The sequence below is a fragment of the Scyliorhinus torazame genome, chromosome 24, assembly GCF_047496885.1.
Source record: "Scyliorhinus torazame isolate Kashiwa2021f chromosome 24, sScyTor2.1, whole genome shotgun sequence".
Lineage (NCBI taxonomy): Eukaryota > Metazoa > Chordata > Chondrichthyes > Carcharhiniformes > Scyliorhinidae > Scyliorhinus > Scyliorhinus torazame.
In genome coordinates, this window is record NC_092730.1 from 34,374,220 (window position 1) to 34,401,126 (window position 26,907).

Sequence of the window (26,907 nt, forward strand, 5' to 3'; positions counted from 1 at the left end):
TGAAGAAATTGCCCCTCTGGGCCCTTCTGAATCTCTCCCCTCTCTCCTTAAACCTATGCCCTCTAGTTTTAGACTCCCCTACCTTTGGGAAAATATGTTGACTATCTACCTTATCTATGCCCCTCATTATTTTATAGACCTCGATAAGATCACCCCTAAGCCTCCTACGCTCCAGGGAAAAAAGTCCCAGTCTATCCAGCCTCTCCTTATAACTCAAACCATCAAGTCCCGGCAACAACCTACCATGCGGTACCTTGTCAAAGGCTTTGCTAAAGTCCATGTAGACAACGTCTACTGCACTGCCCTCATCTACCTTCTTGGTCACCCCCTCAAAAAACTCAATCAAATTTGTGAGACATGATTTTCCACGCACAAAGCCATGCTGACTGCCCCGAATCAGTCCTTGCCTCTCTAAATGCTTGTAGATCCTGTCTCTCAGAATACCTTCTAGCAACTTACCTACCACAGACGTTAGGCTCTCCGGTCTGTAGTTCCCAGGCTTTTCCCTGCTGCCCTTCTTAAACAAGGGCACAACATTCGCCACTCTCCAATCTTCAGGCACCTCACCTGTGGCTGCCGATGATTCAAATATCTCTGTTAGGGGACCCGCAATTTCCTCCCTAGCCTCCCACAACATCCTGGGATACATTTCATCAGGTCCCGGGGATTTATCTACCTTAATGCGCTTTAAGACTTCCAGCACATCCTCCTAAGTAATATGCACACTTCTCAAGACATCACTATTTATTTCCCTTAGTTTCCTAACATCCATGCCTTTCTCCACCGTGAATACCGATGAGAAATATTCATTCAGGATCTCACCCAACTCTTGTGGCTCTGCACATAGATGTCCTTGTTGATCCGGAAGAGGCCCTACTCTGTCCCTAGTTACTCTTTTCCCCTTTATGTATCTGTAGAATCTCTTTGGATTCGCCCTTGCATTATTTGCCAAAGCAATTTCATGTCCCCTTTTTGCCCTCCTGATTTCCCTCTTAACTCTATTTCGACAATCTCTATACTCTTCAAGGGATCCACTTGATCCCAGTTGCTTATGTACGTCATATGCCTCCTTCTTCTTTTTGACCAGAGTCTCAATATCTCGAGTCATCCAGGGTTCCCTACTTCTACCAGCCTTGCCCTTCACTCTAAAGGGAATGTGCGTACCCTGCACCCTGGTTAACACATTTTTAAAAGCCTCCCATTCACCGGCCGTCCCTTTGCCTGCCAACAGTCTCCCCCAATCTACCTCTGCAAGTTCCTGCCTGATACCATCAAAATTGGCCTTGCCCCAATTAAGAATTTTAACTCTTGGGCCAGACCTATCATTCTCCATAGCTATCTTAAAACTAATGGAGTTATGGTCACTTGTCCCAAAGTGATCCCTCACTAGCACTTCTGTCACTTGCCCTTCCTTATTTCCCAAGACGAGGTCAAGTTTTGCCCCCTCTCTAGTCGGTCCATCCACATACTGAATGAGAAATTCCTCCTGAATACACTCAACGAATTTCCCTCCATCCAAGCCCCTAATGCTATGGCTGCCCCAGTCAATGTTGGGAAAGTTAAAGTCCCCTACTACTACCACCCTATTATTCTTGCAGCTATCTGTAATCGCCTTACATACTTGCTCCTCAATTTCCCGCTGACTATTTGGGGGCCTGTAGTACAGTCCTACCAAGGTGATCTCTCCATTCTTATTTTTCAGTTCCACCCATATAGACTCAGTGGGCGAACCCTCGGACATATCCCCTCTAAGTACTGCCGTGATGTTCTCCCTAATCAAAAACGCCACTCCCCCTCCTCTCTTACCTCCTGTTCTATCCTTTCTATAGCATCTGTACCCCGGAACATTGAGCTGCCAGTCCTGCCCCTCCCTTAGCCATGTTTCAGTCATAGCTATAATATCCCAGTCCCATGTGCCCATCCATGCCCTGAGTTCATTCGCTTTGCCCGTCAGGCCCCTTGCATTGAAATAAATGCAGTTTAATGTAAACTTTCCTTGCTCTCTGCCCTGCTTTCTCTGGTCATGCTTTACACACTCTCCCTTCCTGCCTTTTGTTTCTGTCCCCACTGACTTCCTAATTCGGTTCCCATCCCCCTGCCACATTAGTTTAAACCCTGCCCAACTGCACTAGCAAACACACCCCCGAGAACATTGTTTCCGGTCCCACCCAGATGCAGACCGTCCGATTTGTACAGGTCCCACCTCCCCCAGAACCGGTCCCAATGTCCCAGGAATTTGAAACCCTCCCTCTTGCACCATCTCTCAAGCCACGTATTCATCCTAGCTATCCTGTCATTCCTACTCTGACTATCACGTGGCACTGGTAGCAATCCTGAGATTACTACCTTTGAGGTCCTACTTTTTAGTTTAACTCCTAACTCCCTAAATTCAGCTTGTAGGACCTCATCCCGTTTTTTACCTATATCGTTGGTGCCTATATGCACCACGACAGCTGGCTGTTCACCCTCCCCTTCCAGAATGCCCTGCAGCCGCTCCGAGACATTCTTGACCCTTGCACCAGGGAGGCAACATACCAACCTGGATTCTCGTTTGCGTCCGCAGAAACGCCTGTCTATTCCACTTACAATTGAATCCCCTATCACTATAGCTCTGCCACTCTTTTTCCCGCCCTTCTGTGCAGCAGAGCCAGCCACGGTGCCATGAACCTGGCTGCTGCCACCTTCCCCTGGTGAGCCATCTCCCCCAACAGTTTCCAAAACGGTAAATCTGTTTTGGAGGGAGATGACCGTAGGGGATCCCTGCACTGCCTTCCTACTCTTCCCCTGTCTGTTGGTCACCCATTCCCTATCTGCCTCAGTAATTTTAATCTGCGGTGTGACCAACTCACTGAATGTGCTATCCACAACTTCCTCAGCATCGCGGATGCTCCAAAGTGAGTCCATCCGCAGCTCCAGAGCCGTCAAGCGGTCTAACAGGAGCTGCAGTTGGACACACTTCTTGCAGATGAAGGAGTCAGGGACACCAGAAGGGTCCCTGACTTGCCACATCTCACAAGAGGAGCATGACACGGGTCTGAGCTCTCCTGCCATGACTTAAACCTGAAGTTAAATTTGAACTACACTACACAGCTAAGAGAAAGTCAAAGAGAGAGAAATCACTTACCAGTCACAAGCCAATCACTTACCTGCTGGCTGTGATGTAATTGCTCCAGAGACTCCCTCACAGGTCTGCTTCTCTGCACCTCCTTAAGATGAGCACCAAATTCCCTTAACTCGTTAATTAATTTACTTAATGAATTGGATTTTTTTTTTTTGAAACTCAACCCCAAACACCAAACTCCAAAAAAACACAGCCCTCACTCACCTCTTACCCGAACTCAGCCTTACCCAAACTCAGATACACTCTGTTTGCCTCCAGCACTCTGTTTCTATAGGCACTTCAGCCACACCCTTTGTATCCTTCCCGATTTAGTCAGCCAATAGGCCTGCTCCCGAAACTGATTTCCCGAAACTAACAGCTGACCTGCAAGGTAAGGAAGTTGTTAAGCAGTACTTACCAAATTCTCACTCGGTCTGTATCTCTCTCACTCAGGCTGTGTCTCCTTGACCAGCGCAATACTTACTAATGTGCGCTTTCTGTCTGTCTTTTATACAGACTTTAGGATGACTCACACTAAAACTTCAAAGAGAAGAATACAATGTGTACCTTTGTGCCCCTCAACAGGCCTCAGGTGACTGCCAGATAACTGCCTCTCAGCAATTAGGGTGGGGGCAGCTTCAGCCAATCAGACACTAATCTACACTGCACTTTTAACTGAAAAACAGCAAAATTAGATGAACCACTTACCTTTCCTGGTTACCTCACTGCACCAAATTACCAAATTCTCACTCGGTCTGTATCTCTCTCACTCAGGCTGTGTCTCCTTCACCTGCGTAATGCTTACTAATGTGCGCTTTCTATCTGACTTTTATACAGACTTTGGGATGACTCACACTAAAACTGTATCTCATGTGGAAGAACAGGGGGTTAAAACTGCGAGATTAGTAGCAGAAATGGCAGATGATTATGAATTAGTTCATAATTCAAAGATTGTTTTCCGACATCAGTTTCAGCCGATGAGGGATAGAAACTGGGGACATGAGAAATACTCAAGTGGTAAAGGTAAAGGTGATATGATGGGAGACAATAAAGGGAGTGTACCTCTGATTGAAAAAGATATCCAGGAGGGTGGAAAATAAATGAAAAGTTTCAAATGTTTTCACTGTAATAAACTAGGCCATGTAAAGTCACAGTGTTGGTGGTTGAAGACAAGCATTGAGAAGGGTGATGTGGTAAAACAGGATAAGACGGTGGGGTTTGTAAGAGTGGTAAAGGAAATCCCAAGGGACGCGAAGGAGCTGCAAACAATTGTACAGCCTGTTCAAGAAGCAATTGTTAAGAAGGTGCCAGATGTATTTAAAGCATTTACTTGTGTGGGTAAAATTTACTTATGTGTATCAAGAGGAGCAGGTGAAGAAGTCACAATGTTAAGAGATACAGTGGCTAGTCAATCTTTAATGGTAAGAGATGAGGAATTACGTAGTTTGGGAAGAATGTTGCCAGAAAAGGTGGTGATATGTGGAATTCAGGATGAAAGGAGTCGCGTTCCCTTGTATAAGGTGAGGTTGGAAAGTCCAGTGAAGAATGGTGAAGAGGTAGTAGGAGTAATAGATAAACTATCTTGTCCAGGAATACAGTTTATCTTGGGTAATGATGTAGCTGCATCGCAGGTGGGAGTGATGCCTACTGTGGTTGATAAGACAGTGGAAAATCAGTCAACTGAAGTGTTGAAGGACGAATATCCTGGGATTTGTCCGGATTTTGTAGTAACAAGGTCGCAAAGTTACAGGTTAAGGCAAGAGGAGAAATCAAAGAGTAAAGATGAAGTTGAAGTGCAATTATCACCAACAATGTTTGATCAGATGGTTGGAAAAGAACAGGAACAGGTGGAGGATGAGGCGGATATTTTTAGTTCAGGAAAATTGGCGGAGTTATAACAGAATGATGTAGAAATAAAACGGATATATCAGAAAGCAGATACAGAAGAGGAATCTGAGAGTATACCAGTGTGTTATTACCGTAAAAATGATGTCCTGATGAGAAAATGGAGACCAGTACATATGCAGGCAGCTGAAAAGTGGGCAGAAGATCATCAAGTAGTATTGCCGGTAGGGTATAGAAAGGAGGTGTTGCGAGTTGCACATGAGGTACCAGTGGGAGGTCATTTGGGAATAGGGAAAACACCAGCTAAAATACAGAATTTTTTTATTGGCCTGGACTACATTAAGATGTAGTTACATTTTGTAAATCATGTCGCACATGTCAAGTGATAGGGAACTCTCAAGCAGTGACAAAACCAGCGCCCTTAATACCCATTCCAGCATTTAAGGAACCTTTTACAAGGATCCTAATCCATTGTCTAGGACCTCTTCCTAAAACAAAAAGTGGGAATCAATATCTTTTGACTGTAATGGATGTGTCTACTAGGTTTCCAGAGGCCATTCCAGTACGTAATATTACAGCTAAAAGGATTGTGGAGGAGTTACTTCAATTCTTTACTAGATATAGATTACCACCAGAAATTCAATCCGATCAAGGAACTAATTTTACTTCAAAGTTATTCAAAGAAGTTATGGATAGCTTAGGAATAAAGCAATTTAAATCAACTGCGTCCCATCCAGAATCGCAGAGAGCGTCAGAAAGGTTGCAACAGACATTAACGCCAATGTTGAGGCCGTACTGTCAAGATTATCCAGAGGATTGGGATAAATGAATCCCATTCGTATTGTTTGCAATTAGGGATGCACCTAATGAGTCTACCAAATTTAGTCCTTTTGAACTAGTTTTTGGTCATGAGGTAAGAGGACCGCTTAAATTGATTAAGGAAAAATTGGTGGGTGCGAAATCGGAAGTTACACTATTGGATTACGTGTCAAATTTTAGGAAACGATTAAATAGAGCAGGTGAATTGGCTAGACAACATTTGAAAGTTGCACAAAATGGAATGAAACGGGTAGCGGACAAGAAATCCAAAGTTCGTAGTTTTGCCAGTGGGGATAAAGTTGTTACCAGTGGCAGGGGAGCCTTTAAAAGCTATGTTTTGTGGGCCGTATCAGATTGAAAGGAAATTAAATGAGGTGAATTAAGTGGTAAAAGCACCAGATAGAAGGAAGACTCACCGAGTGTGTCATGTGAATATGCTTAAAAGGTACTTTGAAAGGGAAGGAGAGAAAAATGAGATTTTAATGATTCTAACTCAAAGTGACGAACCAAATCCAGATGACTGTGAACTTCACATACCTCAAATTAAATTGGAAAATGAGGATGTTCTTAAAAATTGGTATGAATTGTTAAGTTACCTTCCAGAGGAAAAACGAACTGACCAGAAAGAGTTATTGAAATCACATGGGCAAGTTTGTAGTGATAAATTGGGTAGTATTAAAATGGCTATACATGATGTAGATGTAGGAAATGCTGTTCCTATCAAACAACATCCATATAGACTTCATCCGTTAAAATTGGCACAGGTTAACAAAGAGATTGAGAGTATGCTTAAAAATGGCATAATTGAAGTGGGTCGCAGCCAATGGAGCTCACCCATATTGATGGCACCTAAACCAGACGGTACCCAACGGTTGTATGTGGACTATAGAAAGGTGAATGCAGTTACAAGAACTGACTCTTATCCTATCCCACGTTTGAATGATTGCATTGAGAAAGTGGAACAATCTGCTTTTATTTCCAACTTCCAGATATGGAAAGAACATTTAAAACATCGTATGGAGTTCTTCGATCGACTTCAGGTGGCGGGGTTGGTAATGAAACTAGCCGAAAGTGAATTTGCAGGAGCCCGAATCACTTTCCTTGAGGAGTTTCTGATACCCTCAAGAGGAAGGGAAATAATGCGATTTCTTAGAATGAGTGGATTTAATCGAACTTTAGTGCAAACGTTTTGTGGCGTGATTACTCCACTGATGGAATTGCAGAAGAAACGTAAAAATATTCAATGGACTGCGGACTTTCAACAGGCATTTGACTGCCTGAAAGCTGTGATCACCAATGTTCCTGTATTGGAGAATTGCAAGGGACTCTGTGGTCAGATTGAACTAAAGTGTCTGATTCTAAAGAGAAATGCCGAGGAGTAGAGGAATGGATGGATCGTGCAGAGATTTTGTTCAAAGAGACTGTCAATCTAGAAGGATTTCGGTCGGAGGAAGAAGAACAAAGAAAAATGGACTATATTATTATACCTGTTTGCATGTGTTGTTATTTTTTTTAAACGAAAGTGTATATTTACTGTGTATATTTCTTAGTGAATGGTGCAAAAGTGAAAAATGAAACCATCTTCAAGTTGAAGGTTTTTTTTTGCTTGGGTGGAGGTATCATGGAAGAGTTCCTTTAAGACATGGATGTTTGAGCGATGTCCCTTTAAGAAAACAGTAATGCCAGAGAGTGGGTGGAGCTGGGCTTTAGGTCAGCCATTTTTCAAATTTTTGTTTCAGTTTAAAAAGCAGCTTGTGTGTGTCTGTGTGTTTCCAGAGAGCTGCAAGTTTGAAAAGAGCTTGGGAGTGCCTGTGTTAGCAGGGAGCTGGATCTCTGATATAAAAGACAATCTCTGGATCATTTGGGTGATTTAAACTGATAATTGTAAAGCCTTTAACCGGATGTGATTCTGTTTCAAGATGTTAAGTCTCTTGGAAGTTTGAAGGAACAGTTTAAGGAATTATTTACTGTTGCAATATTTTCTGAGTTATCTTTGAAGTAAGAGATCCAATGTTTATTTAAGATCTTCAGTTGAATTCATGGAATAAACAGTGTTTCGTGTTTAAAAACCCACGTGCCCATAATTGTAATCCCATATCTAGGGAAAAAGCCATGTGCTAGGAAAAGCAGCAAATCCATTAAAGGGAGAGATTGGTTGAACTCTCTGATACATTTTGGGGTTCGGAAAACGCCTCGCTCATAACAGTACCTAAAACAGCCTGTTTATAAATATCGGAAAGACCAAGGAACTGATCATCGACGCCATGAAGCGTTGCACAACACACACACCCGTCTACATCAATGGGTGCGAAGTGGAGATGGTCGATAGCTTTAAATCTCTGGGGGTCGCCATCACCAACAGTCTGTCCTGGTCCACTCACGTTGATGCAACAATCTAGAAAGCCCAACATCGTTTCTACCTCCTAAGGAAGGACAAGAAATTCATCATGTCTGCTTCGACTCTCACAAACTTCTAAAGATGCGCCATAGAGAGCATCCTATCGGGCTGCATCATAGCTTGGTATGGCAACTGCTCGGTCCAACTTCGCAAGAAACTGCAATGTGGTGAACTCAGCCCAACCCATCACACAAGCATGCCACCCGCACAGTGATTCTGCCTACAACTCCCGCTGCCGCAGGACAGCAGACAACATTATCAGAAACCCTCCCACCCAGGTTCTGACTTTTTACAGACGATTTCATCAGGCAGAAGGCACTGAAGTCTGAAGACCCGCACATCCAGACATAGGAACAGCTTCTTCCCCACAGCTACTAGACTCCTCAACAACTCTCCCTCGGACTGATCTGTTCCCTGTAAGAACACTATTCACGACGCCCTATGCTGCTCTTGCTCATGGATTTACTTTGTTTGTCTACTTGTTCCGCACTGTGACCAATCACTGTTTGTCGATGTACCATTTGGCAATGCACTGTGTCGATTATTCTTTTTTTGCCCACTCTGTATGTAATGTGTATGTTCCTTGGTAGCAGAAAAATACTTTTCACTGTACTTCAGCACATGTGACAGTAAGCCAAATCAAAGTGGTTCCTCTCTCACGACCCGATCAATTCATTCAATCAGAACAAGACTGAATTTTGAATTCTCGCTTTTCCAACACAGCTCGATGCAATCCGGCCTCACAACTTGGAATAGATTTGCACGTCAGTGATTGCAGATCCATCATCGAAACATGAGTCCCACTTCCGAGTAAACAGCGTATGAAAAATCGACGAGGATGGGATTCGAACGCCGTTACAGAGCGCAATGGACTAGCAGTACATCGCCTTCACCACTCGGCCACCTCAACCCACAAATGCATGCGTCGAAACGTCTTAATTCGTTTTGCATTCATGAACTGATGGACAATATCCGCCTCTTTGTCTTCAGCCCCGTGTTCAATGCTGGGAATGCAGTTTTTTTCAGTAAAATGAATTCCCATCACATTCAGGGACTTTTATGAATGGACTGATGTGAAACACTTCAATATCATGTCCAAGATATTTCCACACAGTGTGAAAGCCCCCCGCTGAAAGACTGGAATGAACCATCATTTGACAGCAAAAACAAACGCTCCCGGCTTCACCGAGGAATCCGTCGATCATCGGAACACACATTTCACGATGGACATTTTCTGATCATTCAGTTACAGGTTTCTACACCTGCCTGGCTTCATTCCCCAGGAAATAGGGATTATATTCTTTCAGCGAGTCGTGAAAGTATACTTGGAACAGATTAATGATAAATTATTGTGGTACGATGAGACTATTCCTGGTTGAAAGGTAAACTTTCCAGAAAGTGCCTTCATATGAAATGAAAAATGAAAATCGCTTATTGTCACGAGTAGGCTTCAATGAAGTTACTGTGAAAATCCCTTAGTCGCCACATTCCGGCGCCTGTTCGGGGAGGCTGGCACGGGAATTGAACCGTGCTGCTGGCCTGCCTTAAAAGCCAGCGATTTAGCCCAGTGAGCTCGGATTCGTCCATGACAAGACTGAAGAACGATCACTCGTCTATCCAATCGGTGAGGTTTGCCTCAGCGTGAGACAATATTACCAGAGTGAGAACCAGGTTAATTAGATTCAGATCACACGGTTACAATAGAACTGAATCAGGAAAACCCCGCCTTCACAGCCTTGCCACTCGCCTGAGGTATCGTGATCCTGAGGTTAAATCACCATCAGTCAGATCTCACCGTCAACGGGGAAAGCAGCCTATGGTTATCAGGCACTAAAGCACCTTAATTTATTTTGGAACTGGATCAATGTATGATGTTTCCAGGATGTGACTTCCCTCAGACTAATCAAATGATTGGCAGCCGGAAGATTAACGCCCATTGAGGAGTTACTGGTACCTGAGGCTTGGTTGGAGTATTGGTTTTAAAGGTTAATCATGAAATCTAGAGATGAAAAGCCGGGAAAGTGGGCACGAGGATTATCATGAAATCATTAAAATGTAAAAGGTGTCCATTCGGCCCATCGGCTCTGCACCGAACTCTGAAAGATTCCCAATGCCCCAACCACATCCCTGTAACGCACTACCCAACTTTATAAACACAAAGGGGCAATTTAGCATGGGCATTCCACCTAACCCACACACATTTGGACGTGCGAGGAAATCGCAGCACCCGGAGGAAACCCATAGACACAGAGAAAAAGTGCAAACTCCACACAGTCAGTGACCAAAGGCTGGAATTGAATCCGGATCGCGGGCGCTGTGAGGTAGCCACTGTGACAACGTGCCACCGTATGAGGTCATAACACGTCATATATCAGATCAAGCATGATCTCATTGAAATACAGAGCACATTCGATAGGCTGAATGGTCTACTTCTGCTCCTCCGTCTTATACCCTGATATTGTGTAAATGTGTTCCGGTTCTTGTGTAAAACTCTTGTTAAAACAACACAGACACCGCATGTCGATTGCATCTGATTATCTGGCGCAGAGAAGGCGATTGTGGAATACATGTCGTACCCATCAAACTCTGCTACTCACCTGACTGAGATTTGTTCTGTATCTGTAAATCACAGGTAGTATTCGCGAGTGGAGGGAACACTGCACCTCAGTCTCTGGAACAGGTTGTGAGAGCAAGATTCCTTCATTATGTGTCAATGTCTGGTACTGTATGTGAGGGTGGGTTTCAGTCTCTATCAGACATTGGTACTGAATGTCAGTGTGAAAATCTTTCTGTATCTGTCATTCACAATTACCGTTTGGGAAAAGTGAGATTAATCCGTAACATCATCACGGCTGTGACAGACAGAGAAAGACACACAGAAATGCAGGTAGAGACCATCAGGACACACACACAATGCCACACAGAAAAGGTGCCGAGATGGTGAAACTGTTTTTTTTCGGAAAATGTGTTTTCTGCTGCACACAGAGAGGCTGTTTGTAAATGTATACCCTGCTGTGTAACTGTGCTCTCTGCTGTGTAACTGAGCTCTCTGCTGTGTAACCGTGCTCTCTGCAGTGTAACCGTGCTCTCTGCTGTGTAACTGACCTCTCTGCTGTGTAACTGTGCTCTCTGCTGTGTAACTGTGGTCTCTGCTGTTTAACTGAGCTCTCTGCTGTGTAACTGTGCTCTCTGCTGTGTAACTGTGCTCTCTGCTGTGTAACTGACCTCTCTGCTGTGTAACTGAGCTCTCTGCGGTGTAACTGGGCTCTCTGCTGTGTAACTGTGCTCTCTGCTGTGTAACTGAGCTCTCTGCTGTGTAACTGACCTCTCTGCTGTGTAACTGAGCTCTCTGCTGTGTAACTGAGCTCTCTGCTGTGTAACCGTGCTCTCTGCTGTGTAACTGTGCTCTCGGCTGTGTAACTGGGCTCTCGGCTGTGTAACTGACCTCTCTGCTGTGTAACTGAGCTCTCTGCTGTGTAACTGAGCTCTCTGCTGTGTAACTGTGCTCTCTGCTGTGTAACTGACCTCTCTGCTGTGTAACTGAGCTCTCTGCTGTGTAACTGTGCTCTCTGTTATGTAACTGAGCTCTCTGCTATGTAACTGACCTCTCTGCTGTGTAACTGAGCTCTCTGCTGTGTACTTGAGCTCTCTGCTGTGTAACTGAGCTCTCTGCTGTGTAACTGTACACTGCTGTGTAACTGAGCTCTCTGCTGTGTAACTGACCTCTCTGCTGTGTAACTGAGCTCTCTGCTGTGTAACTGTGCTCTCTGCTGTGTAACTGTGCTCTCTGCTGTCCGCTGTGTAACTGAGCTCTCTGCTGTGTAACTGTACACTGCTGTGTAACTGATCTCTCTGCTGTGTAATTGTGCTCTCTGCTGTGTAACTGAGCTCTCTGCTGTGTAACTGTTCTCTCTGTTGGAACCGTGACTCTGCCGGTGACAGATCTTCAGTGTGGTTGTACTAATCATTCCCTGTTGTGTAAATGTGTTCCCAGTTGTGGAAACATGGTCCGTCTGAAGCAGAACCTTTCTGCGCCATTACTGAGACGAAATTTCAATTCCAGATTTATCAAATCTTGTCACGAAAGGTGAGTTCAGGCCTCTGGATTCCCAGTCCAGCGACATAATCTTGTGTTCCTGTTATCAAAACAGTTCGTTCTTCTTAACATTCTCAATACTGTGAAGGTTCATCTAATGGTTTTTTCCCCACGCAGTTTCAATCCCTACTCAAAGAAAGACTGGGACACCGTTCATCGCATTACTGCAATCCCGCGTGTCTGATTTTACAATGCTTTCTATAGAACGAATTGGCTGTATAGCTGTCAGCTGCGATGGCCGAGTGGTTAAGGCGTTGGACTCGAAATCCAATAGATTTCCCCGCGTAGGTTCGAATCCTACTCGCAGCGAAATAACGGCCATGTTGGAGCCATTTGTTCGAAAAATGCAGTTCTGTGTCATCATTCAATGTATTCTGATGAAATGTCATTACATTAGAATCTTCTTGTGCCCTGAAGCTGTTTTTCTTATTCTGCTTTCGCTCTGAATTTTCTTATTTGTCAGGACAAGATCATCACCTCAGTAACGTTCATATTAACTTCATCAGGAACCAGAATTGTGAAAATGTCTGATCACAAAGCAATGTGAAATTTATTTTTGTCACATCTTTTGCCAGAATTCATCATATGTCAGAATTTTTAATGTCTCTCATTGTGAAACTGACCAGCCGAACTGAAAGTTCTAAATAAAGCAGCGCAACAAATTGAAGGCTGGTTAACAGCCGGGAAGGCAGCAATGCTCCCCATATACCGTCACTGCCGACTTACCATGGCCCAACTATTGTTTATCTTCACTTTGCATTTGCTTGAGAGACTGTTTTTAATCATTCTTACAATGTTTATGCTATTTCACTCCAATTTAAAAATGTTCCTGAAAGTGTCAGGAACCATCCAGGAGATGGCACCAGTCCACAATACATTTATTTATGCAATTTATTTCTGATGTTCTGTGTGTAATAACAATCGCTTATTGTCACAAGTAGGCTTCAATGAACTTACTGTGAAAAGCCACATTCCGGCGCCTGTTCAGGGAGGCCGTACGGTACCATTACATAGGACTCTTACTCCGGCCTGAGACCTCAACTTGTCCTTGTGTCCCGATGCTGCCGTTTGTAACCTGCTTTGTAACCATCACTTTTATGAATTAGTCATCATTTTGTAAGTAACTTAGGTGCTAGGTGTATCCATAACACAGTTTGTAAACTGAAATGTACTTGTCTCATTTTTCTGGCCCGGATAACCCAGCTGTTTACTATTGTTTCTAACTGAGAACTCATGTGTTCAAAAAACATTTGTACTGAAAAAGAATGAAGCTGGATTTTAAGAAAGAAGCGCACAAATGAAGGTTATTTTGTTTATTGAATTTGAGGAGTGTCCAAATTTAAAATGCTCATGAATGAAAGAGTCTTTGCCGAACGCCTCCCGTTCAGCCAGGAGATGGCACCAGTGCACAATAAATGTATTTATGCAGTTTATTTCCAATGTTAGGAATCATTACATAGGGCTCTTACTCTGGCCTGAGAGCTTACCTTGTCTCTGTGTCCTGAGGCTGCCATCTTCACCCTGTTTAAGCAATCATAGAATACTTCTTGTGCAGAAGGAGGACATTCGGCCCATCGAGTCTGCACTGATCATCCGAAGGAGCACCCAACCTACGGCCCATACCCACGTAAACGTTTGGACTCTAAGGGCTAATTTAACATGGCCAATCCACCTAAACTGGACATCTTTGGACAGTGGAGGAAACTCACGCAGACACGGGAAGAAGGTGCAAGACTGTACAAAGAACAAAGAAATGTACAGCACAGGAACAGGCCCTTCGGCCCTCCAAGCCCGTGCCGACCTTACTGCCCGACTAAGCTACAATCTTCTACCCTTCCTGGGTCCGTATCCTTCTATCCCATCCTATTCATATATTTGTCAAGATGCCCCTTAAATGTCCCTATCGTCCCTGCCTCCACTACCTCCTCCGGTAGAGAGTTCCAGGCACCCACTACCCTCTGCGTAAAAAACTTGCCTCGTACATCTACTCTAAACCTTGCCCCTCTCACCTTAAACCTATGCCCCCTAGTAATTAACCCCTCTACCCTGGGGAAAAGCCTCTGACTATCCACTCTGTCTATGCCCCTCATAATTTTGTATACCTCTATCAGGTCGCCCCTCAACCTCCTTCGTTCCAGTGAGAACAAACCGAGTTTATTCAATCGCTCCTCATAGCTTATGCCCTCCATACCAGGCAACATTCTGGTAAATCTCTTCTGCACCCTCTCTAAAGCCTCCACATCCTTCTGGTAGTGTGGCGACCAGAATTGAACACTATACTCCAAGTGTGGCCTAACTAAGGTTCTAAACAGCTGCAACATGACTTGCCAATTCTTATACTCAATGCCCCGGCCAATGAAGGCAAGCATGCCGTATGCCTTCTTGACTACCTTCTCCACCTGTGTAGCCCCTTTCAGTGATCTGTGGACCTGTACTCCTAGATCTCTTTGACTTTCAATACTCTTGAGGGTTCTACCATTCACTGTATATTCCCTACCTGCATTAGCCCTTCCAAAATGCATTACCTCACATTTGTCCAGGTTAAACTCCATCTGCCATCTCTCCGCCCAAGTCTCCAGACAATCTAAATCCTGCTGTATCCTCAGACAGTCCTCATCGCTATCCGCAATTCCACCAACCTTTGTGTCGTCTGCAAACTTACTAATCAGACCAGTTACATTTTCCTCCAAATCATTTATATATACTACAAAGAGCAAAGGTCCCAGCACTGATCCCTGTGGAACACCACTGGTCACAGCCCTCCAATTAGAAAAGCATCCCTCCATTGCTACCCTCTGCCTTCTATGGCCTAGCCAGTTCTGTATCCACCTTGCCAGTTCACCCCTGATCCCGTGTGACTTCACCTTTTGTACTAGTCTACCATGAGGGACCTTGTCAAAGGCCTTACTGAAGTCCATATAGACAACATCTACTGCCCTACCTGCATCAATCATCTTAGTGACCTCCTCGAAAAACTCTATCAAGTTAGTGAGACACGACCTCCCCTTCACAAAACCGTGCTGCCTCTCACTAATACGTCCATTTGCTTCCAAATGGGAGTAGATCCTGTCTCAAAGAATTCTCTCCAGTAATTTCCCTACCACTGACGTAAGGCTCACCGGCCTGTAGTTCCCGGGATTATCCTTGCTACCCTTCTTAAACAGAGGAACAACATTGGCTATTCTCCAGTCCTCCGGGACATCCCCTGAAGACAGCGAGGATCCAAAGATTTCTGTCAAGGCCTCAGCAATTTCCTCTCCAGCCTCCTTCAGTATTCTGGGGTAGATCCCATCCGGCCCTGGGGACTTATCTCCCTTAATATTTTTTAAGACACCCAACACCTCGTCTTTTTGGATCACAATGTGACGCAGGCTATCTACACCCCCTTCTCCAGACTCAACATCTACCAATTCCTTCTCTTTGGTGAATACTGATGCAAAGTATTCATTTAGTACCTCGCCCATTTCCTCTGGCTCCACACATAGATTCCCTTGCCTATCCTTCAGTGGGCCAACCCTTTCCCTGGCTACCCTCTTGCTTTTTATGTAAGTGTAAAAAGCCTTGGGATTTTCCTTAACCCTATTTGCCAATGACTTTTCATGACCCCTTCTAGCCCTCCTGACTCCCTGCTTAAGTTCCTTCCTACTTTCCTTATATGCCACACAGGCTTCGTCTGTTCCCAGCCTTTTAGCCCTGACAAATGCCTCCTTTTTCTTTTTGACGAGGCCTACAATATCATTCGTCATCCAAGGTTCCCGAAAATTGCCGTATTTATCTTTCTTCCTCACAGGAACATGCCGGTCCTGTATTCCTTTCAACTGGCACTTGAAAGCCTCCCACATGTCAGATGTTGATTTGCCCTCAAACATCCGCCCCCAATCTATGTTCTTCAGTTCCCGCCTAATATTGTTATAATTAGCCTTCCCCCAATTTAGCACATTCATCCTCGGACCACTCTTATCCTTGTCCACCAGTACTTTAAAACTGTGGTCACTGTTACCGAAATGCTCCCCTACTGAAACATCTACCACCTGGCCGGGCTCATTCCGCAATACCAGGTCCAGTACCGCCTCTTCCCTAGTTGGACTGTTTACATATTGTTTTAAGAAGCCCTCCTGGATGCTCCTTACAAACTCTGCCCCGTCTAAGCCCCTGGCACTAAGTGAGTCCCAGTCAATATTGGGGAAGTTGAAGTCTCCCATCACCACAACCCTGTTGTTTTTACTCTTTTCCAAAATCTGTCTACCTATCTGCTCCTCTATCTCCCGCTGGCTGTTGGGAGGCCTGTAGTATACCCCCAACATTGTGACTGCACCCTTCTTATTCCTGATCTCTACCCATATAGCCTCACTGCCCTCTGAGGTGTCCTCTCGCTGTATAGCTGTGATACTCTCCTGAACAAGTAGCGCAACTCCGCCTCCCCTTTTACATCCCCCTCTATCCCGCCTGAAACATCTAAATCCTGGAACGTTTAGCTGCCAATCCTGCCCTTCGCTCAACCAGGTCTCTGTAATGGCAACAACATCATAGTTCCAAGTAGTAATCCAAGCTCTAAGTTCATCTGCCTTACCCGTAATGCTCCTTGCATTAAAACATATGCACTTCAGGCCACCAGACCCGCTGTGTTCAGCAACTTCTCCCCGTCTGCTCTGCCTCAGAGCCACACTGTCCCTATTCCCTAGTTCTCCCTCAACCCTCTCACCTTCTGACCTATTGCTCCCGTGCCCACCCCCCTGCCATACTAGTTTAAACCCTCCAGTGTGACACTAGCAAATCTCGCGGCCAGGATATTTATGCCTCTCCGGTTTAGATGCAACCCGTCCATCTTATACAGGTCACACCTGCCCCGGAAGAGCTCCCAGTGGTCCAGATAACAGAAACCCTCCCTCCTACACCAGCTGTTTAGCCACGTGTTTGTCTGCTCTATCTTCCTATTTCTAGCCTCACTGGCACGTGGCACAGGGAGTAATCCCGAGATTACAACCCTCGAGGTCCTGTCTTTTAACTTTCTGCCTAGCTCCCTGAACTCCTGCTGCAGGACCTCATGTCCCTTCCTGCCTATGTCGTTAGTACCAATATGTACAACGACCTCTACCTGTTTGCCCTCCCCCTTCAGGATTCCCTCTACCCGTTCGGAGACATCCTGGACCCTGGCACCAGGGAGGCAACATACCATCCTGGAGTCTCTTTCACGTCCACAGAAGCGCCTATCTGTTCCCCTGACTATAGAGTCCCCTATAACTATTACTCTTCTGCGCTTTGACCCTCCCTCCTGAACATCAGAGCCAGCCGTGGTGCCACTGCTCTGGCTGCTGCTGTTTTCCCCTGAGAGGCTATCCCCCCCGACAGTATCCAAAGGGGTATATCTGTTCGAGAGGGGGACAACCACAGGGGATTCCTGCACTGACTGCCTGCCCTTTCTGGTGGTCACCCATTTCTCTGCCTGCACCTTGGGTGTGACCACACTTACATAACTGCGATCTATGACGCTTTCCGCCACCTGCATGCTCCTAAGTGCATCCAATTGCTGCTCCAACCGAACCATGCGGTGTGAGGAGCTGCAGTTGGGTGCACTTTCTGCAGATGAAGCCATCCGGGACGCTGGAAGCCTCCCGGACCTGCCACATCTCACAGTCAGAGCACAGCACCCCTCTAACTGACATTGCGTCAATTAATTAAAATTAAAATGTGTCTTTTTTTTAATATAAATACTTTTTTTTTTTAAATTACAAAGTTACTGTCAACTATCTGTTTCCTAGCACTAGATTTCTAATAGAAATGCGATAGCTAACTATAATATTCTCCGATCCCTGGCTTAGATATCCTCTAAATTATAATTAAGTTATTATGTTTAATTAGTTCCCAAATACTCAAATTTTTTTTAAATTTAGGTTAGAATCCCAACCAGCCACTCAGGTCACAGCTTTTCTGTGATGTCACTTCAGTTTCCCCCCGACACACACAATTTGAAAAAAAGGTATAAAAGTAAAAATCACTTGCTTACCTTCTGAGATGTTCTCAGGTTCTCTCGCTGACAGAGACTGCTCCTCCACCTCCTATCCTTGACCTGCACAATGCTAATAATATAATAATATAATATGACACTTACCTTACACCAATGGGTCTTATTATTAGGTTAGAGGAGGAGGGTGGGTGGGAGACACTACACGTGTAGTGTCTCGGGTTTCCTCTCCACCAGAATTTATTGGGGGGGGGGGGGGGGGGGACTTGCCAGAGGTCGAACTTCCGGTTCCCGCCGAAATCCAAAGGGCTGCTCCTGTAAAGGTAAGAGGTTTTTAAACTAACTACTCACCTCCCAGAAGGCCCCTGCGCACCGCTGCCGCCGAAATCCAAAGGGCTGCTCCTGTAAAGGTAAGAGGTTTTTAAACTAACTACTCACCTCCCAGAAGGCCCCTGCGCACCGCTGCCGCCGAAATCCAAAGGGCTGCTCCTGTAAAGGTAAGAGGTTTTTAAACTAACTACTCACCTCCCAGAAGGCCCCTGCGCACCGCTGCCGCCGAAATCCAAAGGGCTGCTCCTGTAAAGGTAAGAGGTTTTTAAACTAACTACTCACCTCCCAGAAGGCCCCTGCGCACCGCTGCCGCCGAAATCCAAAGGGCTGCTCCTGTAAAGGTAAGAGGTTTTTAAACTAACTACTCACCTCCCAGAAGGCCCCTGCGCACCGCTGCCGCCGAAATCCAAAGGGCTGCTCCTGTAAAGGTAAGAGGTTTTTAAACTAACTACTCACCTCCCAGAAGGCCCCTGCGCACCGCTGCCGCCGAAATCCAAAGGGCTGCTCCTGTAAAGGTAAGAGGTTTTTAAACTAACTACTCACCTCCCAGAAGGCCCCTGCGCACCGCTGCCGCCGAAATCCAAAGGGCTGCTCCTGTAAAGGTAAGAGGTTTTTAAACTAACTACTCACCTCCCAGAAGGCCCCTGCGCACCGCTGCCGCCGAAATCCAAAGGGCTGCTCCTGTAAAGGTAAGAGGTTTTTAAACTAACTACTCACCTCCCAGAAGGCCCCTGCGCACCGCTGCCGCCGAAATCCAAAGGGCTGCTCCTGTAAAGGTAAGAGGTTTTTAAACTAACTACTCACCTCCCAGAAGGCCCCTGCGCACCGCTGCCGCCGAAATCCAAAGGGCTGCTCCTGTAAAGGTAAGAGGTTTTTAAACTAACTACTCACCTCCCAGAAGGCCCCTGCGCACCGCTGCCGCCGAAATCCAAAGGGCTGCTCCTGTAAAGGTAAGAGGTTTTTAAACTAACTACTCACCTCCCAGAAGGCCCCTGCGCACCGCTGCCGCCGAAATCCAAAGGGCTGCTCCTGTAAAGGTAAGAGGTTTTTAAACTAACTACTCACCTCCCAGAAGGCCCCTGCGCACCGCTGCCGCCGAAATCCAAAGGGCTGCTCCTGTAAAGGTAAGAGGTTTTTAAACTAACTACTCACCTCCCAGAAGGCCCCTGCGCACCGCTGCCGCCGAAATCCAAAGGGCTGCTCCTGTAAAGGTAAGAGGTTTTTAAACTAACTACTCACCTCCCAGAAGGCCCCTGCGCACCGCTGCCGCCGAAATCCAAAGGGCTGCTCCTGTAAAGGTAAGAGGTTTTTAAACTAACTACTCACCTCCCAGAAGGCCCCTGCGCACCGCTGCCGCCGAAATCCAAAGGGCTGCTCCTGTAAAGGTAAGAGGTTTTTAAACTAACTACTCACCTCCCAGAAGGCCCCTGCGCACCGCTGCCGCCGAAATCCAAAGGGCTGCTCCTGTAAAGGTAAGAGGTTTTTAAACTAACTACTCACCTCCCAGAAGGCCCCTGCGCACCGCTGCCGCCGAAATCCAAAGGGCTGCTCCTGTAAAGGTAAGAGGTTTTTAAACTAACTACTCACCTCCCAGAAGGCCCCTGCGCACCGCTGCCGCCGAAATCCAAAGGGCTGCTCCTGTAAAGGTAAGAGGTTTTTAAACTAACTACTCACCTCCCAGAAGGCCCCTGCGCACCGCTGCCGCCGAAATCCAAAGGGCTGCTCCTGTAAAGGTAAGAGGTTTTTAAACTAACTACTCACCTCCCAGAAGGCCCCTGCGCACCGCTGCCGCCGAAATCCAAAGGGCTGCTCCTGTAAAGGTAAGAGGTTTTTAAACTAACTACTCACCTCCCAGAAGGCCCCTGCGCACCGCTGCCGCCGAAATCCAAAGGGCTGCTCCTGTAAAGGTAAGAGGTTTTTAAACTAACTACTCACCTCCCAGAAGGCCCCTGCGCACCGCTGCCGCCGAAATCCAAAGGGCTGCTCCTGTAAAGGTAAGAGGTTTTTAAACTAACTACTCACCTCCCAGAAGGCCCCTGCGCACCGCTGCCGCCGAAATCCAAAGGGCTGCTCCTGTAAAGGTAAGAGGTTTTTAAACTAACTACTCACCTCCCAGAAGGCCCCTGCGCACCGCTGCCGCCGAAATCCAAAGGGCTGCTCCTGTAAAGGTAAGAGGTTTTTAAACTAACTACTCACCTCCCAGAAGGCCCCTGCGCACCGCTGCCGCCGAAATCCAAAGGGCTGCTCCTGTAAAGGTAAGAGGTTTTTAAACTAACTACTCACCTCCCAGAAGGCCCCTGCGCACCGCTGCCGCCGAAATCCAAAGGGCTGCTCCTGTAAAGGTAAGAGGTTTTTAAACTAACTACTCACCTCCCAGAAGGCCCCTGCGCACCGCTGCCGCCGAAATCCAAAGGGCTGCTCCTGTAAAGGTAAGAGGTTTTTAAACTAACTACTCACCTCCCAGAAGGCCCCTGCGCACCGCTGCCGCCGAAATCCAAAGGGCTGCTCCTGTAAAGGTAAGAGGTTTTTAAACTAACTACTCACCTCCCAGAAGGCCCCTGCGCACCGCTGCCGCCGAAATCCAAAGGGCTGCTCCTGTAAAGGTAAGAGGTTTTTAAACTAACTACTCACCTCCCAGAAGGCCCCTGCGCACCGCTGCCGCCGAAATCCAAAGGGCTGCTCCTGTAAAGGTAAGAGGTTTTTAAACTAACTACTCACCTCCCAGAAGGCCCCTGCGCACCGCTGCCGCCGAAATCCAAAGGGCTGCTCCTGTAAAGGTAAGAGGTTTTTAAACTAACTACTCACCTCCCAGAAGGCCCCTGCGCACCGCTGCCGCCGAAATCCAAAGGGCTGCTCCTGTAAAGGTAAGAGGTTTTTAAACTAACTACTCACCTCCCAGAAGGCCCCTGCGCACCGCTGCCGCCGAAATCCAAAGGGCTGCTCCTGTAAAGGTAAGAGGTTTTTAAACTAACTACTCACCTCCCAGAAGGCCCCTGCGCACCGCTGCCGCCGAAATCCAAAGGGCTGCTCCTGTAAAGGTAAGAGGTTTTTAAACTAACTACTCACCTCCCAGAAGGCCCCTGCGCACCGCTGCCGCCGAAATCCAAAGGGCTGCTCCTGTAAAGGTAAGAGGTTTTTAAACTAACTACTCACCTCCCAGAAGGCCCCTGCGCACCGCTGCCGCCGAAATCCAAAGGGCTGCTCCTGTAAAGGTAAGAGGTTTTTAAACTAACTACTCACCTCCCAGAAGGCCCCTGCGCACCGCTGCCGCCGAAATCCAAAGGGCTGCTCCTGTAAAGGTAAGAGGTTTTTAAACTAACTACTCACCTCCCAGAAGGCCCCTGCGCACCGCTGCCGCCGAAATCCAAAGGGCTGCTCCTGTAAAGGTAAGAGGTTTTTAAACTAACTACTCACCTCCCAGAAGGCCCCTGCGCACCGCTGCCGCCGAAATCCAAAGGGCTGCTCCTGTAAAGGTAAGAGGTTTTAAACTCACTACTCACCTCCCAGAAGGCCCCTGCGCACCGCTGCCGCCGAAATCCAAAGGGCTGCTCCTGTAAAGGTAAGAGGTTTTTAAACTAACTACTCACCTCCCAGAAGGCCCCTGCGCACCGCTGCCGCCGAAATCCAAAGGGCTGCTCCTGTAAAGGTAAGAGCTTTTAAACTCACTACTCACCTCCCAGAAGGCCCCTGCGCACCGCTGCCGCCGAAATCCAAAGGGCTGCTCCTGTAAAGGTAAGAGCTTTTAAACTAACTACTCACCTCCAAGAAGGCCCCTGCGCACCGCTGCCGCCGAAATCCAAAGGGCTGCTCCTGTAAAGGTAAGAGGTTTTAAACTAACTACTCACCTCCCAGAAGGCCCCTGCGCACCGCTGCCGCCGAAATCCAAAGGGCTGCTCCTGTAAAGGTAAGAGCTTTTAAACTAACTACTCACCTCCCAGAAGGCCCCTGCGCACCGCTGCCGCCGAAATCCAAAGGGCTGCTCCTGTAAAGGTAAGGTTTTTAAACTCACTACTCACCTCCAAGAAGGCCCCTGCGCACCGCTGCCGCCGAAATCCAAAGGGCTGCTCCTGTAAAGGTAAGGTTTTTAAACTAACTACTCACCTCCCAGAAGGCCCCTGCGCACCGCTGCCGCCGAAATCCAAAGGGCTGCTCCTGTAAAGGTAAGAGCTTTTAAACTCACTACTCACCTCCCAGAAGGCCCCTGCGCACCGCTGCCGCCGAAATCCAAAGGGCTGCTCCTGTAAAGGTAAGAGCTTTTAAACTCACTACTCACCTCCAAGAAGGCCCCTGCGCACCGCTGCCGCCGAAATCCAAAGGGCTGCTCCTGTAAAGGTAAGAGGTTTTTAAACTAACTACTCACCTCCCAGAAGGCCCCTGCGCACCGCTGCCGCCGAAATCCAAAGGGCTGCTCCTGTAAAGGTAAGAGCTTTTAAACTCACTACTCACCTCCCAGAAGGCCCCTGCGCACCGCTGCCGCCGAAATCCAAAGGGCTGCTCCTGTAAAGGTAAGAGCTTTCAAACTAACTACTCACCTCCAAGAAGGCCCCTGCGCACCGCTGCCGCCGAAATCCAAAGGGCTGCTCCTGTAAAGGTAAGAGCTTTTAAACTCACTACTCACCTCCAAGAAGGCCCCTGCGCACCGCTGCCGCCGAAATCCAAAGGGCTGCTCCTGTAAAGGTAAGAGCTTTTAAACTAACTACTCACCTCCAAGAAGGCCCCTGCGCACCGCTGCCGCCGAAATCCAAAGGGCTGCTCCTGTAAAAGTAAGAGCTTTTAAACTCACTACTCACCTCCCAGAAGGCCCCTGCGCACCGCTGCCGCCGAAATCCAAAGGGCTGCTCCTGTAAAGGTAAGAGCTTTTAAACTAACTACTCACCTCCCAGAAGGCCCCTGCGCACCGCTGCCGCCGAAATCCAAAGGGCTGCTCCTGTAAAGGTAAGAGCTTTTAAACTAACTACTCACCTCCCAGAAGGCCCCTGCGCACCGCTGCCGCCGAAATCCAAAGGGCTGCTCCTGTAAAGGTAAGGTTTTTAAATACACTACTCACCTCCCAGAAGGCCCCTGCGCACCGCTGCCGCCGAAATCCAAAGGGCTGCTCCTGTAAAGGTAAGAGCTTTTAAACTAACTACTCACCTCCCAGAAGGCCCCTGCGCACCGCTGCCGCCGAAATCCAAAGGGCTGCTCCTGTAAAGGTAAGAGCTTTTAAACTCACTACTCACCTCCAAGAAGGCCCCTGCGCACCGCTGCCGCCGAAATCCAAAGGGCTGCTCCTGTAAAGGTAAGAGCTTTTAAACTCACTACTCACCTCCCAGAAGGCCCCTGCGCACCGCTGCCGCCGAAATCCAAAGGGCTGCTCCTGTAAAGGTAAGAGCTTTTAAACTCACTACTCACCTCCCAGAAGGCCCCTGCGCACCGCTGCCGCCGAAATCCAAAGGGCTGCTCCTGTAAAGGTAAGAGCTTTTAAACTAACTACTCACCTCCCAGAAGGCCCCTGCGCACCGCTGCCGCCGAAATCCAAAGGGCTGCTCCTGTAAAGGTAAGAGCTTTTAAACTAACTACTCACCTCCAAGAAGGCCCCTGCGCACCGCTGCCGCCGAAATCCAAATCAGAGAATAAGTAAATCCCATACTCACACACTGTAACAGAGAATGAGTAAATACCACACACACACACTGTATCAGAGAGTGAGTAATTCACACACTCACACACTGTATCAGAGAGTGAGTAAATCCCACACTCACACACTGTATCAGAGAGTGTGTAAATCCCCCCCACACACACAGTATCAGAGAGTGAGTAAATCACACACTCACACACTGTATCAGAGAGTGAGTAAATCCCACACTCACACTGTATCAGAGAGTGAGTAAATCACACACTCACACACTGTATCAGAGAGTGAGTAATTCACACACTCACACACTGTATCAGAGAGTGAGTAAATCCCACACTCACACACTGTATCAGAGAGTGAGTAAATCACACACTCACACACTGTATCAGAGAGTGAGTAAATCCCACACTCACACTGTATCAGGCAGTGAGTAAATCCCACAGTCACACACTGTATCAGAGAGTGAGTAAATCCCACACTCTCACACTGTATCAGAGAGTGAATAAATCCCTAACTCACACACTGTATCAGAGAAAGTAAATCCCACATTTGCACACTGTCACAGAGTGAGTAAATCTCACACTCACACTATCAGAGCGTGAAGAAATCACACACTCACATACTGTATCAGAGTGAGTAAATCCCACATTCACACACTGTACCTGTGAGTGAGTAAATCCCACACACACACACACTGTATTAGAGAGTGAGTAAATACCACACTCACACACTGTATCAGAGAGTGAGTAAATCCCACACTCACACACTGTACCAGAGAGTGAGTAAATCCCACACTCACACACTGTATCAGAGTGAGTAAATCCCACAGTCACACACTGTATCAGAGAGTGAGTAAATCCCACACTCACACACTGTATCGGAGAGTGAGTAAATCCCACACTCACACACTGTATCAGAGAGTGAGTAAATCCCACACTCACACACTGTGTCAGAGAGTGAGTAAATCTCACACTCACACACTGTATCAGAGAGTGAGTAAATCCCACTCACACACTATCAGAGTGAGTAAATCCCATCCTCACACACTGTATCAGAGTGATTAAATCCCACACTCACACACTGTATCAGAGAGTGAGTAAATCCCACACTCACACTGTATCAGAGAGTGAGTAAATCCCACACTCACACACTGTATCAGAAAGTGAGTAAATCCCACACTCACACACTGTATCAGAAAGTGAGTAAATCCCACACTCACACACTGTATCAGAGAGTGAGTAAATCCCACACTCACACACTGTATCAGAAAGTGAGTAAATCCAACACTCACACACTGTATCAGAGAGTGAGTAAATCTCAGTCACACACTGTATCAGAGAGTGAGTAAATCCCACACTCTCACACTGTATGAGAGAATGAGTAAATCCCACACTCTCACACTGTATCAGAGAGTGAGTAACTCCCACACACACTGTATCAGAGAGTGAGTAAATCCTACACACACACAATGTTTCAGAGAGTGAGTAAATCCCACACTCACACTGTATCAGAGAGTGAGTAAATCCCACACTCACACTGTATCAGAGATTGAGTAAATCCCTGACACACACACAATATCAGAGTGAGTAAATCCAACACTCACATTGTATCAGAGAGTGAGTAAATCCCACATTCTCACACTGTATCAGAGAATGAGTAAATCCCCCACTCACACACTGTATCAGAGAGTGAGTAAATCACACACTCACACACTGTATCAGAGAGTGAGTAAATCCCCCACACACACACTGTATGAGAGAGTGAGTAAATCACACACTCACACACTGTATCAGAGAGTGAGTAAATCCCACACTCACACACTGTATCAGAGAGTGAGTAAATCCCCCACACACACACTGTATCAGAGAGTGAGTAAATCACACACTCACACACTGTATCAGAGAGTGAGTAAATCCCACACTCACACACTGTATCAGAGAGTGAGTAAATCCCACACTCCCACTGTATCAGAGAGTGAGTAAATCCCACACTCACACACTGTATCAGAGAGTGAGTAAATCCCACACTCACACACTGTATCAGAGTGAGTAAATCTCACTCACACACTGTGTCAGAGTGAGTGAATCCCTCACTCACACTGTATCAGAGAGTGAGTAAATCCCACACTCTCACACACTGTATCAGAGAGTGAGTAAATCCCACACTCACACACTGTATCAGAAAGTGAGTAAACCCCACACTCACACACTGTATCAGAGAGTGAGTAAATCCCACACTCACACACTGTATCAGAGAGTGAATAAATCCCACACTCACACACTGTAACAGAGAATGAGTAAATACCACACTCACTCACTGTATCAGAGAGTGAGTAAATCCCCCACACACACTGTCTCAGAGAGTGAGTTAATCGCACACACACACACTGTATCAGAGAGTGAGTAATTCACACACTCACACACTGTATCAGAGGGTGAGTAAATCCCACACTCACACACTGTATCAGAGAGTGTGTAAATCCCCCACACACACACAGTATCAGAGAGTGAGTAAATCACACACTCACACACTGTATCAGAGAGTGAGTAAATCCCACACTCACACTGTATCAGAGAGTGAGTAAATCACACACTCACACACTGTTTCAGAGAGTGAGTAATTCACACACTCACACACTGTATCAGAGAGTGAGTAAATCCCACACTCACACACTGTATCAGAGAGTGAGTAAATCCCCCACACACACACTTTATCAGAGAGTGAGTAAATCACACACTCACAC

The 26,907-nt window shown here is 46.7% G+C and overlaps 1 protein-coding gene and 1 non-coding gene across 2 annotated transcripts in view; both read left to right on the plus strand.

Annotated features, from left to right (window-relative positions):
• Positions 1-26,907, plus strand: part of LOC140400001 (histone H2B-like) — a 135,700-nt gene that overhangs the window by 54,981 nt on the left and 53,812 nt on the right. The window lies entirely within an intron of this gene.
• trnas-cga (transfer RNA serine (anticodon CGA)) lies at positions 12,487-12,567 on the plus strand. Its single transcript has one exon. It is a non-coding gene; the product is annotated as a tRNA-Ser (tRNA).